Source organism: Otolemur garnettii, unplaced genomic scaffold, assembly GCF_000181295.1.
Source record: "Otolemur garnettii isolate 467f Iridium unplaced genomic scaffold, OtoGar3 scaffold00002, whole genome shotgun sequence".
Taxonomy (NCBI): Eukaryota; Metazoa; Chordata; class Mammalia; order Primates; family Galagidae; genus Otolemur; species Otolemur garnettii.
This window is the reverse complement of record NW_003852397.1, coordinates 12317993-12334787: the sequence shown is the minus strand read 5'-3', so window position 1 is coordinate 12334787 and position 16795 is coordinate 12317993. Positions and strand designations below refer to the sequence as shown.

General features: G+C 40.2%; 1 protein-coding gene across 2 annotated transcripts in view; it reads right to left on the bottom strand.

The window, feature by feature from the left end:
* Positions 1-1428, bottom strand: part of DSE (dermatan sulfate epimerase) — a 63930-nt gene extending 62502 nt beyond the window's left edge. For both annotated transcript variants that reach the window (XM_003781609.3, XM_023513300.1), the window contains exon 1: positions 1153-1428. The gene's annotated coding sequence lies outside the window, so the exon portion shown is untranslated. The remainder of the gene's footprint in view (positions 1-1152) is intronic.
* Positions 1429-16795: the final 15367 nt, after the last annotated feature.

The window sequence follows — 16795 nt, the reverse complement described above, 5'->3', positions numbered from 1 at the left end:
CTCATTTAGTAATAGTCCGAATACTCTATATAATATTGCATAGTCTATATTCCATATATAGGTTATCATGTACTGAGAAATAAAAAAAAGGAAACAAAAGGGAATTCTTGAAAGGTTAAATTCTACCGTGTGAAAAATACTGGAGAGATTTCTAAGATTTCTAAGTCCATTCGCAAATTTAATGTAACATTAATTAAACCACGACAAATGAAAAATGTTTTAAAGAACTTTATAACACGACGTTTCCCAGAAACTAAAAGTGTCATCTCCTGCCCTAAAGGAGTCCAGGTAAAGAGGTTCGCTTCAAGCTTCTAACCGATGGATTAGGTTTCAATCTCACTGCCGGCCGGCCTAAACTGAGCCTGCAGTCTTAGAGAGACGAAAACGAAAAAGTTCTCAGGTCACAAACTTAGCTCGGATTCCAGCCGCGACAGATCAGGAGTCCCCGCGGCCTCACTTACAGAGAGAGCTTCCCAGCCGGTGAGTCAAGGCCCCCTCCCCTCTCGCCCGGGGGCTGCCGAAGGGGTGAGGTTTACCAACAATTTCTCCGGGTGTCGCCGGAGCCAAAGAGCGCTGGAATCTAGCGTCTGGGGGAGCCTGGGACGCGCTCGCCTGGCTCCAGCAGGAGCGAAATCAAGCTGCCTGCTCCAGAATCTGCACACACCACCACCACCACCCCGACCACCACCAGACCCGACCACCATCACCCTCGACCGGCCGGGGTGCGCAGGGCAAAGACCGCGCCAGGCTGCGCCTCCCAAGCCGGCAGGGGGAGGCTGAAGCCCCGTGGGCCGTCAGGGAAATCGCGGCTGGGCCAGCCAGAGCCAATGCCCAAACCGATCTCCAGGTTCTTACACGCTCCCGGCTCGATGCTGGGCATTCAAGAGGCGAGAAGGGACTCAAACCTGTCTCCGAGGCTGCTCTGCGCCGGGGAAGCCCGAGTCGGGCTTCAAGCCTTGGGCGCCCGCTCAGACCCGGCCCCGGGCGCGCAGCCCGCGGCGCTCGGCACCCAGCGTGGGACGTGGCTCGCCGGCGCCCGGCCAGCCCCGCAGGCGACCCGCCCGAGACCCCGGAAGAAAGTTGCGCCACGCGGGGCCCGGAACGGCGCCCGCCGCGCTCCCCTGCCCGCCCCTCGCGCGCCCCTCGGCTTACAGCTCCTGGCCGCGGTTCGTCCTCTCCGGCGTCGCCTCCTCAGCCTCGGCCCAGGCTTCAGCGCCCGTTCCCGGCCCCCCTAACTCCACAGCGCCCGGCCCCCTAGGAGCCGAGCCCCTCAGCGCGCCCGCCGCGCCATGGGTGCCGGTGGGCGCCTCGCCCCGGGACGCGCCGCTGCAGCCTAGGGCGGCGCTGCTGCGAGCCGGGCGGGTGGGGTGTGGACGAGAGGGGCGGAGGGCTGGTCGCGGCGGGCGCGGAGGCTCCGCTGGAGAGAGGAGGAAACCGCAACGTCACCAGAGCCCGGGGAGGCGAGGGTGGGGAGGGGGAAACGGGGACCCCCTTCCCTGGGCGCACCCGGACCTCCGGCCCGCCCGGCTTTCTCCTCCTCCTCCTCTCCCGGGACTCGCCGCTCGCAGCTGCCCTCGGCCTTCTCCGCCTCTCAGCTCCGAGTCCACGCACCGCTGCCCACCAGGCCTCTTTGGCTCTGTAATAATTTGCTCTAGTTTCTCGTACACTTCGGGTTCCACTCTGAAATCACACCCAAAGGAAAGATAACTTTTGGAGGCCCAGGGGGAGGAGCCGATGCTTCCTTGCAGCCCTGAGAGAGGGAGGAGAGGAGGAGGACGCGGAGCAGCTTACTACCAGGGCTGGCGCCCACTCCCCTCCGCCTTCTCCAAGAGTTGACTGCCCCTTTTCTCCCGAATTCTCAAAGAGGAAGGGGGGTGGGGGAGGGTGGAGATCACTTCTTCAGAAACAGTTCTTGTCTTCACAGTAAGCGCTGAACCCTGCAGACTGACAGATTTTAATCATCAAAGGTCAGGACCAGAGTATTTGATATCTGCAGCTCACAAGAGGGAATTATCTTATCTCACAGGGATGTGGGAGAGAGAGGGAGATCCCTCATCTGCGGGGGTCCTGCAGGTGGAGCATTTGCCATCTTCGTAGTCACAGCCTCTTGGAGAAGTTTCCTCCTTTCTCTTAACAACCAGCCGCGGCAAACACACCTACCGGGGGAGGTGTCCGCTGTGGTCAGGGCCATCACCTCAGGGCTGGTCCGTCCCCCCCACCACCCCAGCCTCAGAGTTAGCATGTAATTAACCTACCAGAGCTAGACCGTACACCAGCGATAGATCTGTAGGTTGCTTACCCATTCATTACATTGGGAGATGTCTTACTGGTGGGAGCGAGGTTTGTCTCATGTTTGCTTAAGGCCAGCTCCATCCAGAGGCGCTCAAGACCTACAGAGGAGAGTGCTTCCATCTGGTTCCCTGAAAAAAAAAAAAAGTGGACGTCCACTTTTATACTTCTCTTTTTCTTTACAAACAGGTCAGGAGGAAGTGGTAGTGTGAAATGTTTAAAATGTGGCTGGGCGTGGTGGCTCACACGTATAATCCCAGTACTTTGGAAGGTGAGGCCAAAGGATAACTTGAGGCCAGGAGCCAGAAACCAACCTAAGCACATACTGAGATCCCATCTCTACAAAAAACAGAAATCCTGGCAGGCTCAGGCCTGTATTCCAGAAACTTGCAGGCAGAGGTAGGAGGATCACTTGAGCCCAGGAGTGTGAGGTTGCAGCAAATTGGGATGACTCCACTGCACCCTAGCCCCCTATCTTTAAAAAAATAATAAAAAAAATTAACTGATCACTCAGGTAAACCACTGCTTTTGCATAAACTTCCTAATGCTTTGGAAGAAGCCTGTAAAGGAGAGAAGGGTCTTTGGAAATTAAAACTAGCTTTAATCCAGTTTAAGTCCTTACTATGCAATTTAGTACTGTGTGCCTTGGAAGGCTAATTCAACTTTAGAGCCTCAGTTTCCTCATCTGCAGTATGGATATATAATACCTTCATTGAACAGTTATAGAGAAGATACAATAAAATTAGCTAATTATATATATATTTATGAGACAGAGTCTCACTATGTCGCCCTCAATAGAATGCTATGGTATCACAGCTCACAGCAACCTCAAACTTGTGGGCCCAAGTGATTCTCTTGCCTCAGCCTCCCAAGTAGCTGGGACTACAGGTGCCCACCACAACAACCGGCTATTTTTTGGTTGCAGATGTCATTGTTGTTTGGCAGTCCCAGGCTGAGTTCAAACCCATCAATTCTGGTGTATGTGGCCAGCACCCTAGCTGCTGAGCCACAGGTGCTGCGTAATGTTTTTTGAGATCTTACTACACCATGCCAGGCACTATGTAAAGAGATGTACATATGTTAATTTCATTATTATGGTTCGGCCTGGTGGCTCAGGCCCATAATCCCAGCCTTTAGAAGGCTAAAGCAAGAGGATGGCTTGAGCCCAAGAGTTGGAGGCTGCAGTGAGCTGTGATCATGCCAATATTCTCCAGCCTGGGCAACACAGACCCTGTCTCAAAAAAAAAAGAGAGAGAGAAAGAGAGAGAAATCCACAATTAATAGAGAGGATAAACTGTGAAATTGCCTAACTGGAGTATATTATCCATCAGTGTTAATTTCTATTTATCTTCTGAAATTTGGAAGGGACCTTAGGAAAAAAACATCTGGTTTAATTTATTTAACCTCCCAGCAAGTAGTCTCCTAGTTCAGTGATTTCCTAACCTAGAACCTTAGAATCATCAGGAGAGTTTTAATAAATTTTTTCTAATGGGGGCCCCACATCAGACCAATAAATCAGAATTTCTAGGGTTTGAGTCTAAGCATTAGCATTGACATTTTACAGTCTCTTCCCAGGTGATCATAATGTACAATCAGAATTGAAAACTCCTCAAAGGAGGCAGTGCCCACAGTCATTTGCTCCCTTCACTCCCCCCCCGCCCCAATTTTGCCTTTGATCTGGAAATCTGCCTCTGGATGACATCCACCTCTTGTAAATGACCCCCCACCCCTTACAGTACATCTCCACAGATGTGCAGTTCAGCTCTCTGGAGTCTATAGGATGAAGTCAGCCTTGATTCCACAGGAGAATACTTCCATTTGCCAAGGTGCATACTCATTCCATCAGCTTTCTCTCTTCCGTTCTAAAAGCTCTCAGTTGATTTACTTTGCCAAAGGCCCTCTCAAAACCTGATCCCAAGAATCAAATTTAAGATTCCACCCAAATAATAGAATATACAGATATTGATGGCTTTGTCTAGTACTGTATTTCCCTAAGAATATACTTGGAATTTTAATGGCAGCGATATTACCAGATTGATTCATATTATAATCTACTAAAAACTTAAAATGTTATCCTGTTTTTCACAATTGCTGCTATGACACGCTTTCTCGGCCTACACTCAATGCAGTTTGTGTTTAGCACTTAACAGGTGATGCATTTGGAATGTATTGTGTTAAATTCGGCCTCTTTCTGTTTTATGACATGTTGGGTGTCAGTGATGGAACTGAGTAATTCTGCCTCTAATTTTATGTCCTCATAAATCTAGTCTGTATGCCATGTCATCATTTTAGTTCTCATTTTGAGGCACACTCCACTGCTAATTAACACTTCATTTGAATGCTATTGATGAATATGCTCATCAATTGAGGACCCACATGTTTTCTTCCCTTGTCTCAAGATAGCAGCTGGTGTGAGTGGTGTATGGCGCCTCTGTAGAAATTAGAAAAAGGCACCCTTTACCCTCATGTCAGCTGAAGGATTAGGAAGAAGTGTTAATTTCTATTTATCTTCTGCAATTTGGAAGAGACAGTCCAGATGCAGCCCCAAACAGATAGCAGCTGTGCTTTGCCTTTTAGATGCCTTTGCTCTGCTGGTATAATAACGTTGTCAAGAAAAAAAGGAAATGACTACTTACTGACTTTCTGTTAATGTTAATCTTTTCCTTTTCTAAGTGCCCAGATGTTAATAATAGGTTTGCAAATTTTGTTCCATGTCTGTGAAAAGTCTCTTATCTTGATTTCAGGAATTGAGCTTCTCTTTTGAAAATAGAAATTCCATTTGTCCACCTCCAGTTTTTTAGTAGCACTCTGTGCTGATTCTAGTTGAGACTCCCTAAAAGTAAACTCTCCCTAATAAGATATAAATTTTCTAGGCAAAGGAAGATAAGCTATAGAGAGCTAGGTGTATTTTCTGTTTTGTTTTTCTTTTTTTTTTTATTTGTTTGTTTTGGGGGGTTTGGCTGGGGCTGGGTTTGAACCCACCACCTCCCGTGTATGGGGCCTGCACCCTATTCCTTTGAGCCACAGGTGCCGCCCCTAAGGTGTATTTTCTTAACAAATGTCTTCACCTGTCTTAGTTTCTTAGTTTTCAACTAACTTTTACAAAGTTTATTTTATCCTTCACATTAAGAATTTGTTCTTTCATGATAGAACAAAAACCAGAGTTAGTTGGGTTTTATCATTCGTTTATCTCAAGCAGACACATCCCTGCCATCTTCTTTTTGTCTAAACAAAACAAAAAAAAAAAAAAAAGAAAGAAAGAAAGAAAAGAATGTATTTTTTTGTTGTCCTCAGTCTATTCTTGGCTCCAGCCTAACAGACTCCAATATTACAAGGCTGTTCTGGTTATGGTTTTTGTTCTCTTGTTCAGTTTAATTCATTAAATTATACTGAACTCTGCCCTTTAGCTTTTACCAACCTCTCATCTGGTTTATGATCACACAACAGCCTCAGTCCTTGAAATGCTTTTTAATCTTTTTCTTCCTCAGGCCAAAATTATTCTCTTTGTAAAATGGCCTCTCCCTACACCTATATCTTCTCTCCCCCTCATGTCACGAATGAGGTATGGTCATTTTGATTTGCTCAAGCTATATTGACCCTCTTTCCATTTCTGCACATTCAGCCCTGGCCAGACAACTACCAGCTGCCTCTCCAGCCTTCCTTCTTCAGGCCTGCCTCCCTGATTTTTCCAGGGCTGACTTGCTCCTCTCCATTATGAAGACAATTTTGCTGCTACTGCTTCATCTCTGAATGACTCAAGCTTCCTGAGCTTCATTTTCATCCATAAAACAAAAGGAAACATTAATCTACATTCTGAATCATAATTGAGTTCTACTTCCACCGTGAGCTAGGATTTGAAGTTTTTATATACAATTCGTCTTCAGATCCAGATGTTCTGGCCTCACAATCTTCTAATCGATTGGGAACTGTGCCAGGCATGTCTGTATGTGTATCACGTATCCCCACCGCACTGATGATGGCATTGAGCCCACCACACTGATGGGGAAACAGAAACTCAGAAAGCACGATTCCAATACACCAAAAGTCTGGGCACCACTATTCTATGAGAGTGTTGCTAAACAGGCGCTTAAACCAAAAGAGGCATTAATTAGATTTAGAGAATATGTTTATTTGCTACATTTCTTCTGGTTTAATAATTATATAAAATATTGTGAAGATTGGTTTTCATTTACTCAAGCTCACTAACATATTTGTTTCTAAATACTTTCGTAGGATGTGATGTGCAATTTGGGAAAAATAATACTTGAGTGTAGGCTGAAGTAGTGAAGTTGATTTTGTATTGCCTTATTATTCTTCATAATGAATTCCAATGAAACACTTAATAGCCAGGCCATTCAGACTCTTCTGCTGATGAAATGAACAGTGTTAAGCAAAGAAAATCATGGCTGTTTTGCATTTGCGATATCTCTTAGAGGAGAAATAATTGACGGTTTGCTAATGTTGAACTTAACCACGTAGTTCAATGACATGTTCTATATCCTTTTCTCACCCAACTCCAAAGAGTACACACTGATTCTTCTGCGTTTTCTTTCAAGTTCCTGATGTTTTAGTAGTGCCATTTTGAGTCAATCATTTTAATCATCTTGGACAAAAAGAAAACACTGGATTTTTTTTGAGACAGAGTCTACCCTGGGTAGAGTGCTATAGCATCACAGCTCACAGCAATGTCAAATTGTTGGGCTTATGAGATTCTCTTGCCTCAGCCTCCCAAGTAGCTGGGATTACAGGCTCCTGCCACAATGCCTGGCTATCTTGTCGTTGCTGTTATTGTTGTCATTGTTTAGCAGGCCCTGGCCGGGTTCAATCCCACCATCCCTAGTGCATGTGGTCAGCACCCTAACCACTGAGCTACAGGCACTGACCCAACACTGGCACGTCTATAAAATGCTAAAATAACAACATCTAAAAGCTCAACTACACTTTAACAGAAAAGCAGCATGCCTTAGAATAACTTATCATCTGAGAAAGGTAGAAGGAAACTAAGAGTAATTATATTCCAACCTTTCATTTTAGAAGAAACTAAAGTTAATATAGGTGGGAACCGTTACCAGTTCCTGCAGCTAATTACTGGTGAAAGTGGGGAGGCACCCGTGGCTCAAAGGAGTAGGGCGCCAGCCCCATATACCAGAGGTGGTGGGTTCAAACCAAGCCCGGGCCAAAAAATGCAAAAAGAAAAAAAAATTACTGGCAAAAGTGAAAAGAGAAGTCAAGTCTCCTGATTCCTGGACAAATTTTCTTTCTCTCACTTCTCTATGCTACATTTTTGGCCAAAAAGTACAACAAACTTCTCTTTTTGAGAGTCTCATGTTTATATGAACCCTGGAAATTTATTAAAAATGCAATGATGCATTTTCTCCAATAACAGAATGTCAGGACATAAGGAGAAATAAGGTTCATCTTTGAAGGAAAGCAAGTGTGTATGGGATGTCACCTGTCATTTAACATTATTAAACTTAATATGTATGTTACTCATGATATAATTTTCCCCTTGAAATACATCAACTAAGCTCACATCACTACATACTTAAAATCACTACTTAACTAAGCATCAGCTCTTTATCTTCGATAAATTTTTACCCATCTTGAGTTATTTATCCTCTCATCATACCTGAGAATTAAGGCATTTAAAAATTCTAACAAACTTCCTTTTTTTTATTACATGAATAAATTTTCTAAATTTCCTACTATTATAGAAGAAGGCTAGATAGCAGTTCAGAGTGGGCAGATCGATATTATGATGGGAAGATCAGCTGGGTATCTATCATGTATATAAGATATATATAAATCATAGTATGTATAATCTATATTTTTAAATCTCACTTTCCGATTAGTCGTTAAATATATTACAATAAAAAGCAACCATTATGAAGTAGAAATAAAACAGTGAATATTAACAATCTTGGATTGTAGTGTAGTGAAAAGTCACTTAGAGGCAATCTACCTGAATTAGACAAGCTGTAATGTTGTTTGGGGAAAAATGAATGGGTTAATTCTGGAAATAGAGAATTTCTTGAGTTCTGTGATTTCAACACTTAATCTTTTACAAACTAGAAGTATGAACCCAAAGGAAATTTTTCTTCTTTTATCCCCCCATAAATTTGGAAAATTTATTAATAACATAAACCATGATAACTTGAGGAAATCACTTAACCTTTTTGAGTCCCAGTGTCTTTAGCTATAAACAAAAGAAATTGCCTAGTTCATTTGTTCTCGAGTTTGGTTATACTTTAGAAACACCTAGGAATCTTTGAAAACAAATTATACCCTGCACTACCCCCAGACAAATTAAAACAGAATTTTGGGAGGATGTGGCCTAGGCTAGTGGTTCTTGAAAGTGTGTTCATGGACCAGGGGTATTAGCATCACTAGTATATTAGTTAGCTCCAGCTGCCATAATAAAATACCATAGAATGGGTGGCTAAAATAACAGAAATTTATTCCTCACAGTTCTGGAGGCTGGAAGTCTGAGGTCAAGGTGCTAGCCAATTCTGTTTCTGATGTGTGCTCTGTTCCCAGCTTGCAGACAGTAACCATCTCACGTAGCCACCCGCATGTAGAGAAAGAATGCTTTTTCTCTTTCTCCCTCTTATAAGGCACTGCCCTTATGTCTTCCTTTAAATACCAATTACATTCTGAAGGTCCTTTATCCAAAAATAATCACATTGTAGGGTAAAGTTTACAGATGAATTTGGGGGAATTCAGTCCATAGCACTTGGGATCTTGAAAATTTTCAAACCCAACCTCGAATCTATTAAATCAGATTCTTTAAGGGTAGAGGCCAGGGATCCAAGTTTTAAAAAACTCTGCAGGAGTTCAAGGACCACTGGTCTAGGCCAGTGGTTCTTACACTAGACAGCACATTTGAATCTCAATCACCTAGGGAATTTGTGAAGCTTTGATGCCTGGGACCCTATCCCAGGGATTCTAATTTATTTGTTGCAGGTTGCATAATCTAAACAAATTTTAAAGCTCTGAAAGTGAATTCAATCTGAGGACCTCTGATATAAAAGATCTCTAAGAATCTTTGCAGTCTTTAATATAATGACATATATAAATATGTACTATAACATGATACATAATCTAGAATAATATATGTCAATAGGAAGAAGATAGGATCTCTCTATTTTAAGTCATCGGATAACTCACATTTGTTTGTGGTCTCTTTTCTTTAATTGCTTCATGATATAATGCATTAAACAGGAATATTTGAGAATTACTATTTTGATAGAACGTTTGCTAGATGTATGTTTCTTTGTTCCTCGGTCAAACTCAAGTATTTATTTGATGGCCGCTGTCTTTTTAATGGATAAGACTAAATAACTATTTGAATAGCAGCCAGATGCTTACAAGATATTTTAAAAGAGTCTTAACAAATTTAGAACAAGGAAAAAAAAAGAAAACAGTAACTAATTCTCACCTAAATTGGATTTGATTTTGACTAAAGTACATTACTGAAACATTAATTTTTACTTCAACTTGTTAATATGTTGTTTAGGATACAGGATGCTGCATCCTCATTTAAAAGTGAATCATGTTTGTAATTTCCCCTTTATAATAATATAGTTTTTCCAATTTTAACATCAAGTATATCCAGATTAAGCAGAATGATTTTGAAGTATTTCTTTTTTTTCTATTGTCTATAAGATTTGGCATGATCTGTTTTTTGAAATTATTTTTTATTTTTATTTATAAATATTAGTTGTCTATTTTTTGAGACTTCGGAAAAAAATAATAAGAAGTTAATTGATGACTCTATACTGAACCTCAGAGTCAAAGCATTCTATTTTAGTCATACTCTTATTTGACAATTAAATGTTACTTTCTTTGTATTACTATTATTATTATTGCTTAATACTTCGTTGCAGCAATCGTCTGATTTCTTTCTTTCTTTTTTTTTTTTTTTTGAGACAGAGCCTCAAGCTGTTCCCCTGGGTAGAGTGCCATGGCATCACAGCTCACAGCAACCTCCAACTCCTGGGCTCAAGCAAGTCTCCTGCCTCCAACTCCCAAGTACCTGGGACCACAGGCACCCGCCACAACATCTGGCTATTTTTTGGTTGCAGCCTTAAATTTTAAGCCTTTTTAATTCTGTGAAGGCAAAAAGTGGAAACCTAATAAACACATGTATATGTAAAAATAAAAAAAGAATTTAAAAAAAAGGAAAGGAAAAACAAATTTAGAGACCGGGAGTAATTCTGAAAAACCAACAAACCTAATGCAATTATTTTGTAAATCTCAAAAAAGTTTATTCAATTGTATAAACAAAGAAATTATGGGTATTTCCTATTATTAAAACTTATATTCAAATTATATAATTTTTAAATCTTATTTGTTGTCAGAATTTAAATGGATCTATGATAAAAATCATAAACACAATTTCTCCCAAATGTTACCCTAACAGTTATAGACCAATAACATTTTAGAATCCATATCTCAAATCACCAGAGCTCTGACCAGTGAATTTAACTAATATTGTCAACACAAATTGACAGTAAACGTGGAAAACTAGACTCCTGATATATTTTTTTCTCTCTCTAAGGCACATGGGCCATTTAAAAACTCCATTTAAAAATTTCAAATTTATCACAAAGGAATAAATAACTAATGAATCAAAACTAGCAATCATCTTCTAAACATTTAAAAGCAAATACTTTTTCCGTTCATCTTAACCCCCTACTCCCTTCTCCCATGTGTGTTAGGAACCTTATCCATGTCAGATGAGAATCTGAGTGGTGTACTTTCCTAAGATGTCACAGGAAAAAAAGTCAAAGCTAGCAATCATCTTTAAAATAGTAGAGTACAATAGGAGAATTACTAAGAACAGCCTTTGAGCACTTGGCTTAATTAGAATTCTGTTACGATTAGGAGGGATTGGGAGAGTTAACACCAAATTAGTACATTGACTCAAAAGTGCATGCTCTATTAAAAGAAGAATAATGGTGTCCACTTTGGGCCAGGCACCACGTTTCATGCCTGTAATCCCAACACTCTGAGAGGCCAAGGCGGGTAGATTGCCTGAGCTTAGGGTTCGAGACCAGCCTGAACAAGAGTGAGACTCCTGTCTCTAAAAATAGCCAGGGATTGTGGTGGGCACCTGTACTCCTAGCTACTCAGGAGGCTGAGTCAAGAAGAGCACTTGAGCCCAAGAGTTTGAGGTTGCTGTGAGGTGTGAAGCCAGAAAATGTGTCTCTAAAAAAAAAAAAAAAAAATTATATATATATATATAAAATAATATATGTAGTGTCCATTTTGTTTATAAGTCCATCATAGACCAATTTTCAAATATTTTCCCCATGTTTTAATAAGTAAACATTACCAGGAAAATTACAAATGACATATTAAAATACATGTCAAGATGTAGCTTTCTTTTCATATGCAGTTGCAGGGCAATATTCCTTTCCTTTAACCGAAATTTTAATTAAAACATAATTTGGGGAAGAGGATCATTTGAAGACAGTGTTGGGTGTTACTAAGAATGACTATGGCCTATCTAAGAGATCTTACCTCACAAATTAATAGCTATCATTTTATGAATAAAATGACCCATATTAACACTTAGAACTACAGATGAACTATGATTAGCATATGCTTGAAAAGGCAGTATAATAGAATCCTGACTTGTAATAATATTGCAGCACTCCTGTTACCACTTAACCACATCACTTGTCCTATATAGTGTATTGGAATCAAATATCTCTATTAAAGTTTCTATTCTGAGTATAAAAGAGCGGTACTAACTTCTGTTTTTCCCTGGTCTGTCAGCTGTTGTTCTCTGAAATTTAAACCTAGACAAGAAGCTTCTAAACTTTACTAACATTAAAGCAGTTATTTGCTATACATAGGAAACACAAGACATATAACTACAGAGGCTGAGCTGAAATTATGAATATGAAGAAGAGCATACTGTATTTAAATTTAATCATCATGGTTGACAAAAATGACTGAAATTCTAAAGAGTTAGTATTAACCCTTTTCTAAATTTTAATTTGAAAAAGCTAAATTGCCTTCAATAACTGAAAGTACTCTCTGCTGTTATAGCATGAATGTTAAACTTTTCTAGCTTATGGAGTAGATAGAAGACAGTTCTGTTAATTTTATTTCATTCACATATGTTCACATACATACATATATACAATTCATACATACATACAATATGCATATGTACAAACACACATACATAAACCGTAACTTATTTAAACATTTTTTATTATTGGATGTGACAGTTGGATTGTTTTCAATATTTTGCTAATGTAAATAGGGCTTATTACTGTTGAATATTACTGCATACACGTAGTTTCACACAAATGTGCATGCATTTCAAGGAGCGGAATTGCTGGATACAAATTTACATACCTTTTAAAAGTTTTTATATATTTGTCCTCCAAATCCTCTCTCAAAGGATTTTTTTTCAAATCAAAGTGTTTTATTATCACTGTTATTTCATAGAAGAAGGAATATAGCCAATGAGTTAGGGTTATATGAGAAAATAATTCAGGCTCGCATAGGCTACTCTGTTCACATTTGGAAGCAGGGCTCTCTTGTCAACTGGCAGCAGATTCTAATATCTTTAGAAGATAGGTCACTGGGTATTTTCTGAAAGGCAATATGGGAGTTGTAGGAATAGAACATCAATGAAAGATACCATGATGCAAACCTACAAATGTTTATATAGTAAATGTTTTCTATTTAGTCTACCATGAAATCATAAGAATCATTATGCAGTCTAATAATCTATATGACAGGACCCTTAAGGAAGATTTTCTTCAAGTCTTTTTTTTATTTTTTATTTTATTTTTTATTATTATTATTTTTGGCCGAGGCTGGGTTTGAACCTGCCACCACCTCTGGTATATGGGGCCAACACCCTACTCCCTTGAACCAGAGACGCTGCCCATTCAAGTCTTTTTTAATATCCTATTTTTATTTAAAATCTAATATGGATAGGTAGATGATAGATGGTAACAGGAAGATAGATTATAAAGATATAGAAATATATATAAATATGAAGTTTCAGAGACCAATGTTTATCAATATATTTTCTATTTTAGTCTTTTTTATTAAAAAAGATTTTGATGAACTAAATACATCTTAAATGGATTTCAAGACCCACTAATATGTTGCAACTTGAAACTTAAAAACATTGCACAGGGCTTGTTGTGTATGTGTAGAGAGATACTGTTCATGTTTACCCTCAAAGTTTGAGTACAGACAAAAGAAATATGAAACTGAAATAACTCAGCTACACAAATCTGACTAATAAATACATCAAGACGTCATGAAGATGCCTGATGCTTTAGCCAAACAAGAGGCAAAAGTAGAGACAACTTTGATTAAAATCAAACATCTTGTGGCATTTAGAGGCATATTCATACCTCAGGGGAAGACAACAACAGTAGCAAATAGACCAGGTGTAAAGCAATCCCCTGTCTTTATGTACATTGCTTCTGCGGAAGATTTCTCAGTCTTCTACCAGGAAGAGCCTATGTGTCTGTAATTGTTGGAGCTGTAAAGCACCAGGGGTTCCCCACAGCCTAAAAGCCATCAGCTCATTAAGCTGAAAGTCCATCAGGAGTCATCATTTCCGGCCTCTGGGAAGGCTATGTCCAAGAACCGCACTTTCCAGACCACACCTGCCATACTCCATCACTGTCTTATCTCAGATTTTTAATAATGAAAGAATAGCTCTTCCTCTCAACAAAGCTCCATTTATAAATAATTATATGTTACTATTTATGCCAGCATAGGCTCGGCTCTTCTGTTACAGATGGTGTTGACATTCTAATCTCCAAACATGTCTTCTTTCATTTTTATTTATTAATTTTCACAGAGTGAATACCATTGCCCTACATATCTATGGTCAGAAACAATCAGCAATAGTAAAAGACACCCGTCAGGGATGTGGAAACGAGAGCCATGATCAGAAATTTATGCTGCTATGGCTACAGGGCATTGAAGCCAGCAAAGACGGCTTGCCTGCCTTCTGCCAGCAGTGAGGCTTCAACTAGGCAATAAAGGACTGAAATTGGAAAAGAATTTTTGTGGCCTGTGGTAAGAAATCCTGAAACCAGATTTATTTCCATCTTCTTTGCCTGGGGACATTTTAATTTATCAGTGACTTGAGTTAGTTACTCTCTATAAATTCTACATTTGACAGCTCAGCTTAAACCTGAGGAATCTAGAAGGAAATACAACAAAAGGCAACAAAGACATCAGTTAGGGCCTTTCTGTGCATCTCCACTGACTTTGACACACACACACACACACACACAAATGGATTGTAAGACTTTTCGGGACATGTATGTACATGGGTCTCAGCAGACTTGGGATTATCGGGGAAAGTACTGGTGCCTGGAATGCACCATTCAGAGCACCATTCAAATATTTTATTAAAAGATGAGAAAGAAGGAAACTGATTTTTAGCTTAAAAAAAAGTGTTATATAAGCAAGGCTGTGCTGATGCCATGTGAAAAAAATAACTTGTTTTTATGGCTAAAGGGCAGGAGCCAGGGAGTGGCTCACCAGCCATCAGCACTTGATCCATCTAAACAGTGAGCAAATACTAGAGAAAGGAGGAAAAGGAATATTGTTCTCTGGATTTCCGAGGAGAAACTTTAGTAGTGAATTTCATAGGTTCACACTACTCAGTTAATTAGAATTTGTTTTTTTGAAGTATGCATTGGAAAGATACCAAGGCCTCACTAAACCCACAGCTCCATGTGGAGTCAAAACTAGTACTGAACGTGAGATGGTGGAAAGGGAGACATTTGCTTCAGGGCCCAACTACAGCTCTTTAGTGTTGAATTCGGAGGCACTAGTCATGCAGACAGAATCTGGTGCTGGTAAGCCGTGATAGACCCCAGAATTGGAGAAACCCTGGAGGACTCCGTGTGGCTACTTGCAGCCAAACACAGGCAGCATGGCAGGGAGAAGCTACACTGAATGGGGTCTAGAGCTACAAGATTCAGGGATCCTGCCTTTACCCCAACTCAGGTGACCTGAATAAGTCACTTGACCCACAGGGGTGCCTGTTTCCTCCTTTATGCAAGGAGGGGGTTGTATCATCTACAAGATTCCTTTAACCTTAGAATGTTATGACTCAATGTTCCTCAGTTATGGGAACTGGTAACTACCTTATATTGTCCAGTAGAAATATAATAGAAACCACATGTATAATTTTAAATGTTTCACTGCCATATTAAAACATGTAAGAAAAAAAAACAGGTGAAATTGAATATTGTTTAATCCAATCTGTCCAAAATACTATCATCTCAATGTGTCTTTGAAACCTTGACTAGCTACACACACTCTAAGTGTTCATCAGCCACGTACCACTGCTGGCTACAGTATTGGATAATGTAGCTCTAGGCAGCTTTATAAAGTTCACAGGATGGGAGCAGCAGCCACATTTCTATGTGATGCCCTGAGACATGGTTCCAAAACCTGATTATTTACCAAAATTAATGGAGGAATTTCAAAAAACATTTCTGAGCCCACTCCATTCCTTGGGCATGGGTCAAGTCTTAGACAATCCCCCTAACTAAATCTGATGTGCAGCCTGTCCATAGCAGCACACGGCAGTCTTTGAAGACCTCTTTACTGGGCTGAGTCTTCCTGCCATTCAGAGATGGGAAGAATAAGGGAAGCAGTGATCACGTGGGTAGCATCCTCTCTAGGGATCTTCCAGGTAGTTATCAGAACTATCTCTATCTACTATTTGAGTTAGAAGATTTCAATGTTAATGCTATGATAATATAGAGTACTTACATACTGAAGGCAGTTTACCTTTATCAAGTTAAAATTTATTAAAGAACAATGAAGTAATGCTGTAAAACAAAGGAGATCAAATTCAAGTTTGCCAGGATGTATCCACATGGTGACTCAATGACTCAGTGGAGTTGCACCTGCAGTTACAGATGTTTAAAGTTCATGTGTGAACGGGTTGCCTTCAATCTTCTTAGGACTGACTCTCCTTTTTGGTGTCTTCAACTGCGTGGTAACAGTAATTGAGAGAATTTATCAAAGTGAAGAGTCCTATCATGCTTTTATTTTACTGACGTGAAATAAATGGGTATATATATATTAGAAGTCTCCCTTTTAGACTTCCAGAATGATGTAAGCATGGACAAAGGAAACTAAGTAGGAAATTTGCAGAAAACAGATGTGTTGCAATGAGGTTGAATGAGCCCTAGCCAACACTGTCCTACAGGGAAGGGAAATGGGTTCCAAATGCGAATGACAGGGTCAGTGGCCTAACTGGAGCAGAAGGCATAAAAGTCTCATCTGAAAAACAATAGGTGAATAAATAGTACGCTGAAGTTCTACACCAGTGTTTTTCAACCTTATTTATCTCACAGCACTTAAACCTGTAGTCAAATTCCACAGCACACTTAAATTATGTTAATTAAAAAAAGAGTAAACTTAATGTGCTTTGAACTTCTTTCAAAAATAATTTAATTTAATTAATTAAAATTTTTTCAAGGCACCC